This window comes from Papaver somniferum, chromosome 5, assembly GCF_003573695.1.
Source record: "Papaver somniferum cultivar HN1 chromosome 5, ASM357369v1, whole genome shotgun sequence".
NCBI lineage: Eukaryota > Viridiplantae > Streptophyta > Magnoliopsida > Ranunculales > Papaveraceae > Papaver > Papaver somniferum.
In genome coordinates, this window is record NC_039362.1 from 58,770,136 (window position 1) to 58,782,843 (window position 12,708).

At 40.4% G+C, this 12,708-nt stretch overlaps 3 non-coding genes across 3 annotated transcripts; all 3 read left to right on the forward strand.

Annotated features, from left to right (window-relative positions):
• Positions 1 to 6,484: 6,484 nt before the first annotated feature.
• On the forward strand, positions 6,485 to 6,558 carry TRNAW-CCA. Its single transcript has one exon. It is a non-coding gene; the product is annotated as a tRNA-Trp (tRNA).
• Positions 6,559 to 7,081: 523 nt separating this feature from the next.
• TRNAK-UUU lies at positions 7,082 to 7,154 on the forward strand. The gene has a single exon. It is a non-coding gene; the product is annotated as a tRNA-Lys (tRNA).
• A 28-nt stretch (positions 7,155 to 7,182) lies between these two features.
• On the forward strand, positions 7,183 to 7,254 carry TRNAE-UUC. The gene has a single exon. It is a non-coding gene; the product is annotated as a tRNA-Glu (tRNA).
• Positions 7,255 to 12,708: the final 5,454 nt, after the last annotated feature.

Sequence of the window (12,708 nt, forward strand, 5' to 3'; positions counted from 1 at the left end):
AGTTCATGAGTCGATTCAATCGAATTGAATCATCTTTGTTTCGATTGTGTCTTGTGTAGTTACATAAGATCTCATAGAAATTGAACAACTCTTTAACTAGTTCAGTTGAGTCAATTGAACTAGTTATGGTGAAGAAAAACAAGGTTAATATGAAATGCTCATATGGTTAACCTTTTGGGTTACTATGTTGAACCAACATACACGTACACGTTTGGGCATGGTTTTTGCAAACCCAGTAAACGTCTACCCAAGTGTGTGTAACAAGCTAAGTTTTTGATCTAACGGTTGAGAAATATTAGTTTGAATCTAAATCAGGTTTTCATCTGACGGTGAATATGGATTGCTTTGTAACTAAGGCAAAACCCTGATTTGAAGGCTATATAAAGGAGACATCTATCATTGTGCAAAAATAATCCCCACACGTCTGTGTGATACTAGTGCGCTCGCTGGAGTCGATTCTCCTTTAACCTTTGGTTTTCATCTCTAAAACCAGGTTAAAGACTTCATTGGGATTGTGAAGCCAGACCGATACTACTTTTATCGTAGTTGTGTGATCTGATCTTGCATCTTCTATCGTACGAGTACAATCGATTGATTGGCTTGAGATCGTGAGAGTTCTCCGATAGGCAAGATAAAGAAGTCACAAACATCTTCGTCTCACTGTTTGTGATTCCTCGACAAACCGCCTGTGTAGTCAGGAAGGATTGTAGAGAGGTGATTGATTAATGTAGGCTGTTCTTCGGAAATATAAGATCGGATTATCAATTGGTTCCTGTTCACCTTGATTTCATATCTTAAGACGAAACAAAACCTAGGGTTTATCTGTGGGAGACAGATTTATATTTTGATAGACTTTTCTGTGTGAGACAGAATTGTTTATTATCAAGTCTGCGATTTTGGGTTGCAACAACTCTTGGTTGTGGGTGAGATCAGCTAAGGGAATCAAGTGCGCAGTATCCTGCTGGGATCAGAGGCGTAGGAGTACAACTGTACCTTGGATCAGTGGGAGACTGATTGGGGTTCAACTATAGTCCAGTCTGAAGTTAGCTTGGAGTAGGCTAGTGTCTGTAGCGGCTTAATACAGTGTGTATTCAATCTGGACTAGGTCCCGGGGTTTTTCTGCATTTGTGGTTTCCTCGTTAACAAAACTTCTGGTGTCTGTGTTATTTCTTTTCCGCATTATATTTTATATAATTGAAATAATACAGGTTGTGCGTTCGTGATCATCAATTGGAAATCCAACCTTTGGTTGTTGATTGATATTGATTGATCCTTGGACATTGGTCTTTGGTACCGTCCAAGTTATTCCTTGTATTTGATAAAGAATCGCTATTGTTTTTAGCTTGAGTAAAAATCAAATCAAGAGAAAGATATTAACTCCTTGAGATACTTTTATCTAGATTGAGTCTGACTATCTAGTTGATTCTCTAGCAAAGTATTTCAGAGTTAGTCCATACGGATTGCTAAGCGAAATATTGGGTGGTGTTGTTAGACCCCTGATGAGCACGAAAGTGCGACACACTTTCACCCATAAATACATTAGCTGGGACTCATTTTATCACTAATAAACTTGTTTGTAGATGTTTTTGTGAAATAAGCTCTTATGGAGAAAGTTGCTCGAAAATTGGTTTTTGGACCCCGGAGGACACGTGTTATTCGGACTCTCACTGTTGGTTAAGGGGAACCTCAACTGATAAGGGACACCTCAGTTGGACACCTGCTAGTTACACTCCACAGACGGTTAAGGGGCACCTTCATCTTCCACTATTTGAAATTGAAAATTGGCGGGAAAATAGTTACAGCAAGAACATATTTTAGGGTTCGGATTTTTGGGTGTTTCGGGAGAGATTCAATCGGTGAATTCTCTTGGGCTGGACTTGTTTGACCAATACAGGCTTGGTATGATTGTTTGTCACGATTGAATTTGGCTAGATAATCCAAGGGAAGAAAGCAGGGCAGTCGTGTGATTCTTGGGATTCTCGATTATATGTATGGTATTTTCGTGTGGCTGGAGAGTTCAAGTCCCTCTGAAGTACGTATTCGACATGTTTGGCGTGTGTGAACCACCAGATACCGTATACAGTGAAGAAAAAGGAAGTTTCCTTAGTTATCTCTCCAAAAAGGACATCAGATATTCGTTCTTTTATTGGAGGATACCTATTGCATGGGAAGAAATTTTATTCTCTGAATTATCCAAACTCAGAGACGTGTGGAAGTGTCGAGCAGAGAAGAGAATATATTGGGAATTTTGTTGACTTTGGAAGATTACAGGGAAGAAAATAAACCGGAGATTTTCTGTTTTAATGAAGGGTGTATTTTTGGAAGAATTGCTCGTGGATGCTGCTTGTTTAACGTCAGCATGGATGAGGAGGTGTCGACATCAATAGATGCGTGAAACAGCAAAGAAAGGAAATTATTCCCGGAAGCAATAAAGAGAAGATATTCACATTTACTCAGGAATTTGGAGGTGTGGTTGGCTATAAAAAGGCATTACAAGGTTCACAGATGGGAGATAGGGTGATTGGGGAGGCTACAGAGTCGAGAGAATTGCTGCAGAGAAATGTGCAGCAGCAGCAGAAAAACAGTGAAGAACGAAGAACAGACTGGCAAAGACAGTCATTTTCCAACAGTGACAACGACACTTAGCCATGGATCGTATATCTACAGTGGTTGCGACACATAGTGACAGTCGTAGAAGCTACAACGTCAGTAACAGATTATTGTTGTATCTGTAACAATTATAACTGTTACAAAATCCCTGTTTTATACCTTTTCTCCTTGTAAACACCTTTTTGAGCAATGAAATATTATTTTGAGAGTGTTTTCACCATGTGGAGCTAAACCCCAACACTGGGTCGACGGAGTAAGCCGGACTTCACACTTGGGTGAATTTATTTTATTTTCTATTTGACTTTTGCACTTAATTAAAATAGAATTATGATTTGAAAAAATTAGTTATTATTTTATTAGATGGGTCATGCTTGCTTAGATGTTTGATGTCCCATGCTTACGATTTATAATTAATGTTTGGAGAATCTACCTTGGCAATAATAAGAGTCGATGTTGTTTTATTTGTCGAGCGATAATTGTTTGAGAATGAATAATTGAACCTATGGATATGAGTTTGGCCGAATACTAGACCTAGTATCTCTCTATTTTATTCCTTTAAAATTAATCTTAACAAGTCTTAGAGTTCGAATCCTATTTACTACAACCACACCAAAAAAATCTCAATCATTTTGGCGCCGCCGACGCGGATTTGTTTTTAGATTAATTTTTAGGTTTTATTTTTTATTATTATTTTTTATTTTTTATTTTTTATTTTTTATTTTTTTTAATTTTGTACAGTACTTTCATTTTTTTTTAGATTTTATTTATTTTTTCCTTTTTATGCGTTTCTTTTTGTATTTCTTTTCAGGGACATTTTGAGGATGAAAACTTCTTCCGAGGAGACATCACCTAAGATGACATTGGCAGAATATAAGCGTAGAAATTCAAATCAACATGCATCCTCATCTGAGATGACGCTTGGTGAATACGTGCAGCGGCAACGGTATGGAGTTTTTGATCCACATGTGGTAAGTGAAGAATCTCCTTTAGAGATATATGAGAAGTATTATAAACACACACCACCTAGTTTGGAACAAAGATTGAGAGTTCTTGAATGTCAAAGATTATTTGCTGATGATGATGATGAATCATGTAGTGACTCTCTGTCCCATACTGAATATATAGATGACCTTGTGAATGATTTTGTAGATGATTCGTCTAATTTATTAGAAGAACCTATCTCGCAAGATCTTTCACCCAACTTAGAGGTTGTTTCTAGTCCCCTAGACTTCCAAAAGTTACCTAATTTAGGGTTAGAATTATGTGCTTCAAAAATTTTGTTGGAATACTTTACATCCAAATACCCATAGGACCTCCCTGTTTCTAATACCGTGCATGAGCCAATTGACAATTTCCCAGTCCCAATAGTATCCCCATATTTTGTTCTTTACGCACTTCCTTGTGCAATAAAAACATGGCTTAGGGGTATATCTTTGTTTTTGATAGTTTTAGTGTCTCCGCATCGTTATAACATAAGTGTGAAGCTGTCATTTACAAATGTTGTATTTTGGGTCGATCCCCAAATTTTCAGGTTGTTAATTTTTGGGGATCCTTTTTTTGTACATTCCAGTAGGTGTATTTTATTTTTATTTTTATATTTTCGTTTACTTTTTTTCATCTTATGGATTTCCCATCTTAAATTTTGCATTAGATGACTCAATTACATTGAGGACAATGTAATGTTTAAGTGTGGAGGAGTAGTTAACGTTTTACTTTTCTTTTTCAGGAATTTCCTTGCATGTTATGGCCAGCTGTGTAGCGGGTCTTCAAAATAAAATGAAAAATAAATAAATAATAATAATAATAATAATCAGCTGTGTAGCGGGTCAATAAAAAATAATAATAATAATGATCAGCTGTGTAGCGGGTCAATAAAATAATAATAATAATAATGATCAGCTGTGTAGCGGGTCAATATAAAGAAAAAAAAATGATTGTTAGGGTTATGACCAGCTGTGTAGTGGGTTTTTTCTTTGTTCTTGCATTATATGACCAGCTGTGTAGAGGGTCTTAAAAAAAAAAAAATTATGACCAGCTGTGTAGCGGGTCTCTCTATGTCTCTTATTATATGACCAGCTGTGTAGCGAGCCAGTTTTCTGTTTTGCTCGAGGACTAGCAAAATGTAAGTGTGGGGGAATTTGATGAGCACGAAAGTGCGACACATTTTCACCCATAAATACATTAGCTGGGACTCATTTTATCACTAATAAACTTGTTTGTAGGTGTTTTTGTGAAATAAGTTCTTATGGAGAAAGTTGCTCGAAAAGTGGTTTTTGGACCCCGGAGGACACGTGTTATTCGGACTCTCACTGTTGATTAAGGGGCACCTCAATTGATAAGGGGCACCTCAACTAATAAGGGACACCTCAGTTGGACACCTGCTAGTTACACTCCACAGACGGTTAAGGGGCACCTTCATCTTCCACGATTTGAAATTGAAAATTGGCGGGAAAATAGTTACAGCAAGAACATATTTTAGGGTTCGGATTTTTGACCAACATATTGGACTTGGGCCTCTCACCTTAGTTCGGCTATTGATGAATGACTTGTTCAACTGATATCTAAAGTGCCTAGTTTTTTGAGGCTTCAAGCTTGACTGATAATCCAACTTTTATATTAAGAGAAGAAGTCTTCTTTTGCACGCTCGGTTCACTAGGTTAGAAAGTGAGTCCCTTAGTTCTGAGTTCGCGAATTGATCGATGAGAGAAGTTCTTCTTTTGCAGTTTCACTAATGGGTTGAAAAATTCCCTTCGTTGACGTATTCGTCGCTCTTTAGTTCCACTTTATCGACTGATGAATGCTCTAAGTTGCGATTTGAAGAGATAGATCGGATATTGGATCCGAAAGTGTCCCGTCTATATTGACTTATGTAATGATGGATCTGGTTTTCTAGGGATCAGCAGGATTCTCAAACTGAGGAATAACCCGTTTTCGAGAGAAAATCCGTTGCAATGAGTCGACTGGAGAAAATGGATCTCTAGTAAAGGTTTGAGCACCGATCTAAGAGTCTGATATTTGCATCGTGTCTGAAAAACATTGTCTCAACTGGATCTCTAAAGTGCCTAGTTTCTGGCTTTTAGCTTTGAATCAAGTTTCATCATATGAGAAGAACGAATCGTTTCATGCAGCTGAAATGGTCTCTTATGAAGTCTCTATATGGGTCTGATCTCTACTATGTTAATATGAGGTGAGTCATGGCGCAAAAGCAGCTCTGTTTGGTTATTGCCTTCTTCTCCCAGGTTTCCTTTGTTTCATCCATCTATTTCCAGAAAGTGGGTCTCCAAAAGGGATATAGTAGGTTCAAATCGACTTTCTTAGGGAGTTCACTGACTCATATGTTCTATCTTTATCACAGAACAATCTAATGGAAGCAGATGTCATGTCAAATTTATTTACAGAGCAGGCTTTGTCTTACAAAACGAGGATATCCAGACTTTGCAGATAAGGCTTTTCGTAGTTCAAGATCGGATTGACCATGAATTTCGTATAATAAGTGAGCAGAACCAGGTTGTCAGATAGAGTGTTTCTTAATGACTATAAGTCTTTTTAGGACAGAGATTCATTATCAAGTCTAATTAGTGGAGTTCTTTCTTTCGTTAGTTGGGTTGAGTTCGTTCGGACAAATACTGTTTTCTTTTAGTATAAGAATGAAAAGTTCTTTCATTTTAATATAAGTTCATTTCTTAGCTCATGCGATTCACTTCTTCTTTCAACTCTTTAGTACTTAGGTTCATTCAGTTGGTGCATTCATAAATAGGAACAAGACCATAGATAGGGACTTGAGTATTGGACAGGTCTAATGAATACGAGAAAGACATCGGAATGCTGGTACAGAACCCTGGATTGCAAGAGGTCATATTTCTTCTCTAAGAAAATGCTCTTAGTTCAGTACGGTAGAACGTGGGTCTCCAAAACCCGATGTCGTGGGTTCAAATCCTACAGAGCATGTTGAAAAGAATGAGTTAAAAGAAAGATAATCATAAGAGTTGTCGTCCATTGTTACTCAGTAGCTCAGTGGTAGAGCGGTCGGTTGTTAACTGATTGGTCGTGGGTTCAATTCCTACTTGAGGAGAGTTTAATTTAGGGAGAGTGGCCGAGCCGTCAAAAGTAACAGACTGTAAATCTGTTGGATTTTTTCCTACGTAGGTTTGAATCTTACCTCTCCCAGTTAACTTAATATAATAGAAAAAGAGTTTATGAGACGCAATGAGTTGGCTAGGTAACATAATGGAAATGTATTGGACTGCAAATCCTGGAATGACGGTTCGAGCCGGTCCTTGGCCTCTTCCCCAGTTCATAGATCCCCCTGCTATGAGAACTTTCGGCATCAAAGGACAGTGATTGAGACTTTTCATTCCTCTCGAGCGATTTGTTTATTGTAGAGGCTTATAGTTTAATTGGTTGAAACGTACCGCTCATAACGGTAATATTGCAGGTTCAAGCCCTACTAAGCCTATACTGATCCTTTATTGGGTGTATAGCTCAGTTGGTAGAGCATTGGGATTTTAACCTAATGGTCGCAGGTTCAAGCCCCGCTATACCCAAACTTAGACGCGAGCTGGAGCATTTTTTGTCCCTTTCGTCCAGTGGTTAGGACATCGTCTTTTCATGTCGAAGACACGGGTTCGATTCCCGTAAGGGATAGGTACTCATCCCCGGCCGACAGTTTCATTGCTGAGTGATCACTCTCTATCTGGAGTAATTTCATAGATAAGTACTCATTAGCTTTCGGAGATCGAGATGGGAACTCAATGCCACGAGCAGAGAGAATAACGACTCTGAAAGAGAGAAAGACCATCCTAGGATTGTAGTTTAATTATTCAAAGCACCGCCCTGTCAAGGCAGAAGCTGCGGGTTCGAGCCCCGTCAGTCCCAACCTAAGACCCAGTTTAATCGATCAATGAATTTCTCCTCCTCCACTGACGTGCTAAAGTTTAGGAGTTACGGGGCGGATGTAGCCAAGTGGTTCAAGGAAGTGGATTTTGAATCCATGATCCGCGGGTTCAATACCTGTCATTCGCCCATCAATAAAAGGGACATGAAGATCCCAACTATAAAGATTTATCTGCAAGAGTCAATTCATTGGATGGATGTCTGAGCGGTTGAAAGAGTCGGTCTTTAAAACCGAAGTCTTGCATAGTAAGACCGGGGGTTCGAATCCCTCTCCATCCGGTGCTTTAGCGGGGTAGAGGAATTGATCAACTCATCAGGCTCGTGACCTGAAGGCTACAGGTTCGAATCATGTCCCCGCCTTAGTGAAAGTCAATTAAGGTAGTGTTCTATACTGACTGACTTGCTAGAGTAAGGTTATTTACCCACTTTCTTTCTTGTTCTACAAGGGTCCAAGAAAACGGATGCGCGCGCTAACGCGCAACGATTTTATAGGTAGGAGCCGTTGCTTGTTGACTCCATATTTTTCCTTTGAATTTCTCTTAGATTCCACGTACCCGAAATGGATCCGATCAAATATTTTACTTTTTCCATGATCATCTCTATTTTAGATATCCGGGGCATCCTCCTTAGTAGACGAAATATTCCTATAATGTCAATGTCAATCGAATCAATGTTACTAGCAGTGAATGTGAACTTTTTGGTATTCTCCGTTTCTTCAGATGATATGATGGGTCAATCATTTGCTTCATTGGTTTCAACGGTGGCAGCGGCGAAATCTGCAATTGGGTTAGCCATTTTCGTTATTACTTTCCGAGTACGAGGAACTATTGTGGTTGAATTCATTAGTAGCATTCAAGGCTAGACTCCGATAGAGGAGTTACAAAAAGCAAAGTTGTCATTTCTTCCTTCTTCAGAATCGCTTCCCATTGGTTGAGCGATTTCGCATTCATTGCTACCCTCCTTTTTCTAGAAAAGGTATGGAAAAAATCCCAGATTTGAGCTTGACTATGAAAATAGCCCATTAAAGACATTGGAGTGGGAACCGAAAAGGTTTCCAGTTGGAAGAGATTCATTCTAAAATTAGATCCTTGGAAATTCGATATATTCGCCTCTTGGATGGTCTGGCTCAGACCTTCACTCGGCAGGAACTGAAGCTCTGGAACGGTAACAGGAACTAGAACGAGGACGGGAACTTGAACAAGAGCAGGAAGAGGAATCAGTTTCCAAGGGTCTCCTGTTGGAACCATTTATCTTCTTTTATCTTTGGTCATATCTGACTTTCAGCTGGGAAAAAGCAACTCATGAGAGGTAGGAAGTCACTCGACCAGGGAAGAGGAATGACATGTGTCATACTAGTTATACAAGTGGAATAAAGTAAGTCAACAGTTCTAGGGCAAGTTGATGCGGAAGGGAGTATACGACAGTTGAATGGAGATGATGTCTTGAGCACCCTTTTCCTTTTAAGAGAGCGAAATTACAGGGCAGGTAGTAGGGCTTTTTGCGCTAATGAGTCTCGAATAAGGTTTTTCTTTCTTGCTATATCGAGCCTTGAACTCAACGGATTGCCGCCACTGCTGCCAAATAATTAATCGAGTCTTTCTATTATGAGCCGATGGGCGCTTCGAGAACTATTCCAAAGTCACCGGTTGAATCCTTATTAACGGCTGAACGAGTCAACTGTCCAAGAATGTCCTTTAGGGAAGAAGTTTACTTGCTTTCGACTTAGAAGGATTTTTTGGCGCTCAGTTAGTTATATTCATTTGTTTATAGCAGATTGGTATCATCCTCACATCATAGAATGGAAGCTCTCTTAATAATTAATTTATTTATTTAATAAGAATATTTAAGATGGAAGGTTCGGAGTTTGGGTCTCTAGCGGTGGTCTTGTAGCCTTTCGAGCTGCTAAGCCTATTATAAGTTCCGTCATGACCTTTTTTTGAGAACGTTCTGGTATAGGAGATTATTGACCGGGGAAGAAGGACTCACATCGTTAATGATGCCCGACCCTGTGTAGAAACAAAATAAGTTTCAGAATCCATCGATAGATCAAAGGCCGACACGCTGATGTATACTTGGATGCTACACTCGCTGCTTTGAAGCGGTAGTTGGAGGACTCAAATGCCTGAACTTCATTCCGTAATTTTCTTCTTGGCTGGATCGCAAAAGGTGCGAAGGAAAGAGAGTTCGGTTCTCACTACCAGAAGAGCACTAGGATCGAAAGGGGAATTAGTAGTAGTTTCACTTCGATAATAGCATACACGCTGGTTAGTTCCTTCTTGCTGGTAGAGCCAGATATGGATATGGAGTTGGTGACTCGGCTTTCTATAACTTGTAGGTTGGGATTTCTCTCTCTGCCCCGCCCCGTTCCTCGAGCTAAGCTGAAGCGGGATCAAGGTGCTCTGACGAGAAAAGTTAGCGGTCCATCACGTGTCCAAGGACTTAACCTGCATATTCTCCTTCATAACCTGCTGACCAAGTGAGATGCTTGCTCTTTCAGTGGATTCGGGTCCCTCTGATCGTCGAGCTCGTCGAATCTGATGCGGAAAAGGGACAAGCATCGGATAGTATGAGCACCTTCGTGTTAGCACACTATAGTTTTATTGGTGAATCTAAAGGTCTCGCTAAGCGAAGCTATAGGAAAGAAGGCGCATAGACTAGCCTTTGTTTGATATCTGCATTTCTCTCAATTGACTTTCTAGCTTCTATTCTACTACGAGGCAAAAGTGGGACCTAGATGTGTGCCCTAAATAAAGTAAAGGTGAATAACCTACCTAAGTATACTGGATCATTCTGTATCTAAAAATATCTTCTCATCCATCTCGTGGGGAATCTCGGAAACCCAGCTTCTTTCTCTTATTGATTTAAATCAGTCTTTAGGGCGAAGGTACATAAGTTGTTGTTCCAGTGGGCTGGCGTTCACTCTTTGTCCCAAAAACAACAGCAAGAGTTGTTTAGGAGAGGTACGCTCGTAGAAATGGATTACTTCTTTTAGGTGGTAGGAGGTGCTTCTTTCGAGACTCTTGGTAGGCATAACTCTGCTACTACCACACTTTGCCCGCCGATCCGAAATGTTGGGGAACGCCCATAAGCCTTTGATCCGTCGATGAAGTTTCACCTGCAACAGAGTGGGGGGGGGGGGTGGAGGAAACTCGTACCCCTGAACTGATCCAGTGAAGTAGATGTCTAATCGAAGCGGATACCAGAAAAGGTTGGTAACGGGATGGAGGTTAAAGTTCTTAGTCTGCGCATATGTCTTTATCGAGCGCCAACACTAGGAAAATACACATCAATACACCCAAGAATTGGGGGATAAGCTTAATCGAATAGTGACGAACGTGCAAATTCTTTATCATTATTGGCTCGGCTTCCGCTTATAGAAGCGACTCGGAAAGGAGGAGACCAAAGAGTGGAGACTAACTAAAACTCTTACATGATCGCACTCATCTGCTTAACTGGTGTGAACCGCATAAACTGTTACCTTTGTTAGTGCAGAAGTGGGCTTCCACTGCTGTTGGGCCCCTCCCCATTACCCCCTGTTGTCCGTGATGAACGGCGAGAAAACGGAGTTGATTCCCCTTCCTTTTTAGAAAAAAGAAAGTCCCTTTGGGCCTCGCTAAACAAGGTAAGAAAAAAAAAGTAAAGGCCCTTTATTAGTGGCATTGGTAAAGTGATTCTTCGTTAGGTGCTCTTGGAGCGGAAGTTTCTCGGTTGATATCTTAGATAGGGTTCTCTACCAAGTGCAATGATGTGTGAATCGTGAGTGAGGCTTAACATCGGAGCAAGTTCCTACATTTGACGAGAATGAACCAGAGATCTTGAGATCAGTGCAAGCAAAAAAGAACTTTTAAGGAGTAATGAAAGGTTCTTTCGAACCGGTGATTGGAGTAGAAAGATTGGTCACTTTGAACCAGTTTCGTTACATAGATTGGCTTGTTCGGGCGATCTAGCATCGGGATAAGAACAAAAGAAGGGTTTGAGATGGGTAAAGCGATGTCTAGCCCCGCTCTAACCGCTGAGTCAAGTAGGTCCTTAGTATAAAGTCAAGAACAGAAAACGAAGCATAGACCGACCCTTTTTTGGTCGAGATGGGTTCCTGAGCCCTCAATACTAACAGGAAGGAGATAGGGTTGCTAACCGCAGTGAATGAACTCTTTCATTTTCTTTTATTCCACTATTTATCTTGTTGGATTCGTGCATATAGATGTTTACCGGGGGAGATTGATGCTCCTTGAGGTATGCCTTTCCCGGTGGGTTTTTCTCTTATCTGTCTTTTCTATCCAGTTCCCGCCCTATGGAGAATGTAGTCAGAAAATCTGCGTCTTCGCAACCGCAATAAAGAAGTTTCATAGTTTATCTCGGCTCACGCGGTCATTGATTCAGTCAGGGGGTCTACGTTCACTATTAAGCCTACGCCCTCCATTCCTCTTGATCTCACCCTTTTACTTGTTATGCTATTCAGGGATGTAGGTCGGAATCCGGTTCGAGAAACAGATCTTCTTAGATACAAGTGTTAATGGTGGATTTTTGTTCAAGGCTAAAATTGTAAAAGCCAAATTTAATACGCTGACATCCTGCAGAGGATAAAGCTATTTGATAAGTGATGAGTACCTCTTCGCTTTATTAATTCACCTAGAATGGAGCATGTAGCAACAATCCCAAATATTCTGTGAATTAAATACACAAAATTCATCCAGGATGGAGCATGTAGCAACAATCCCAAATACCCTGTGAATTTTTAGCATTATTTATTTCCTGTGTTGTTCCCGCAGAACTCTCATTATTGGTGCGGCATGACGACTGAGCGTTACTCTTAGCAGAGTAACACGAATCTCCAAGTGTCAATGGTGAGGCATGCACGAAATACCCGTATAGGCTACATCTCTCGGTGTGTTATATTATCCCGATTGAGCATATTTAATTTCCTAAGGGAAATCTGGACTGTCCATATCAGTCTCAGAAACGATCACGGCCACGCAGGTTGACTGCATGATTTAGCCAGCCTAGACGAGCCCTAGCAGGAGCAGCTATCACCGTGATGACCACTGGCGGTTCTATTTATTCCCTAGCCGGTCGAACGTTACGCTTTACTTCCTAGCATGCCAAAATGCCAGCCCCAAAATAGGGTGGCCGCACTGCTTTGGAAGAAGCTCGAACGAGCAAGACTGCTTAAGACAATCTCAAAGTGATCGTGATCGTCCAACTTAA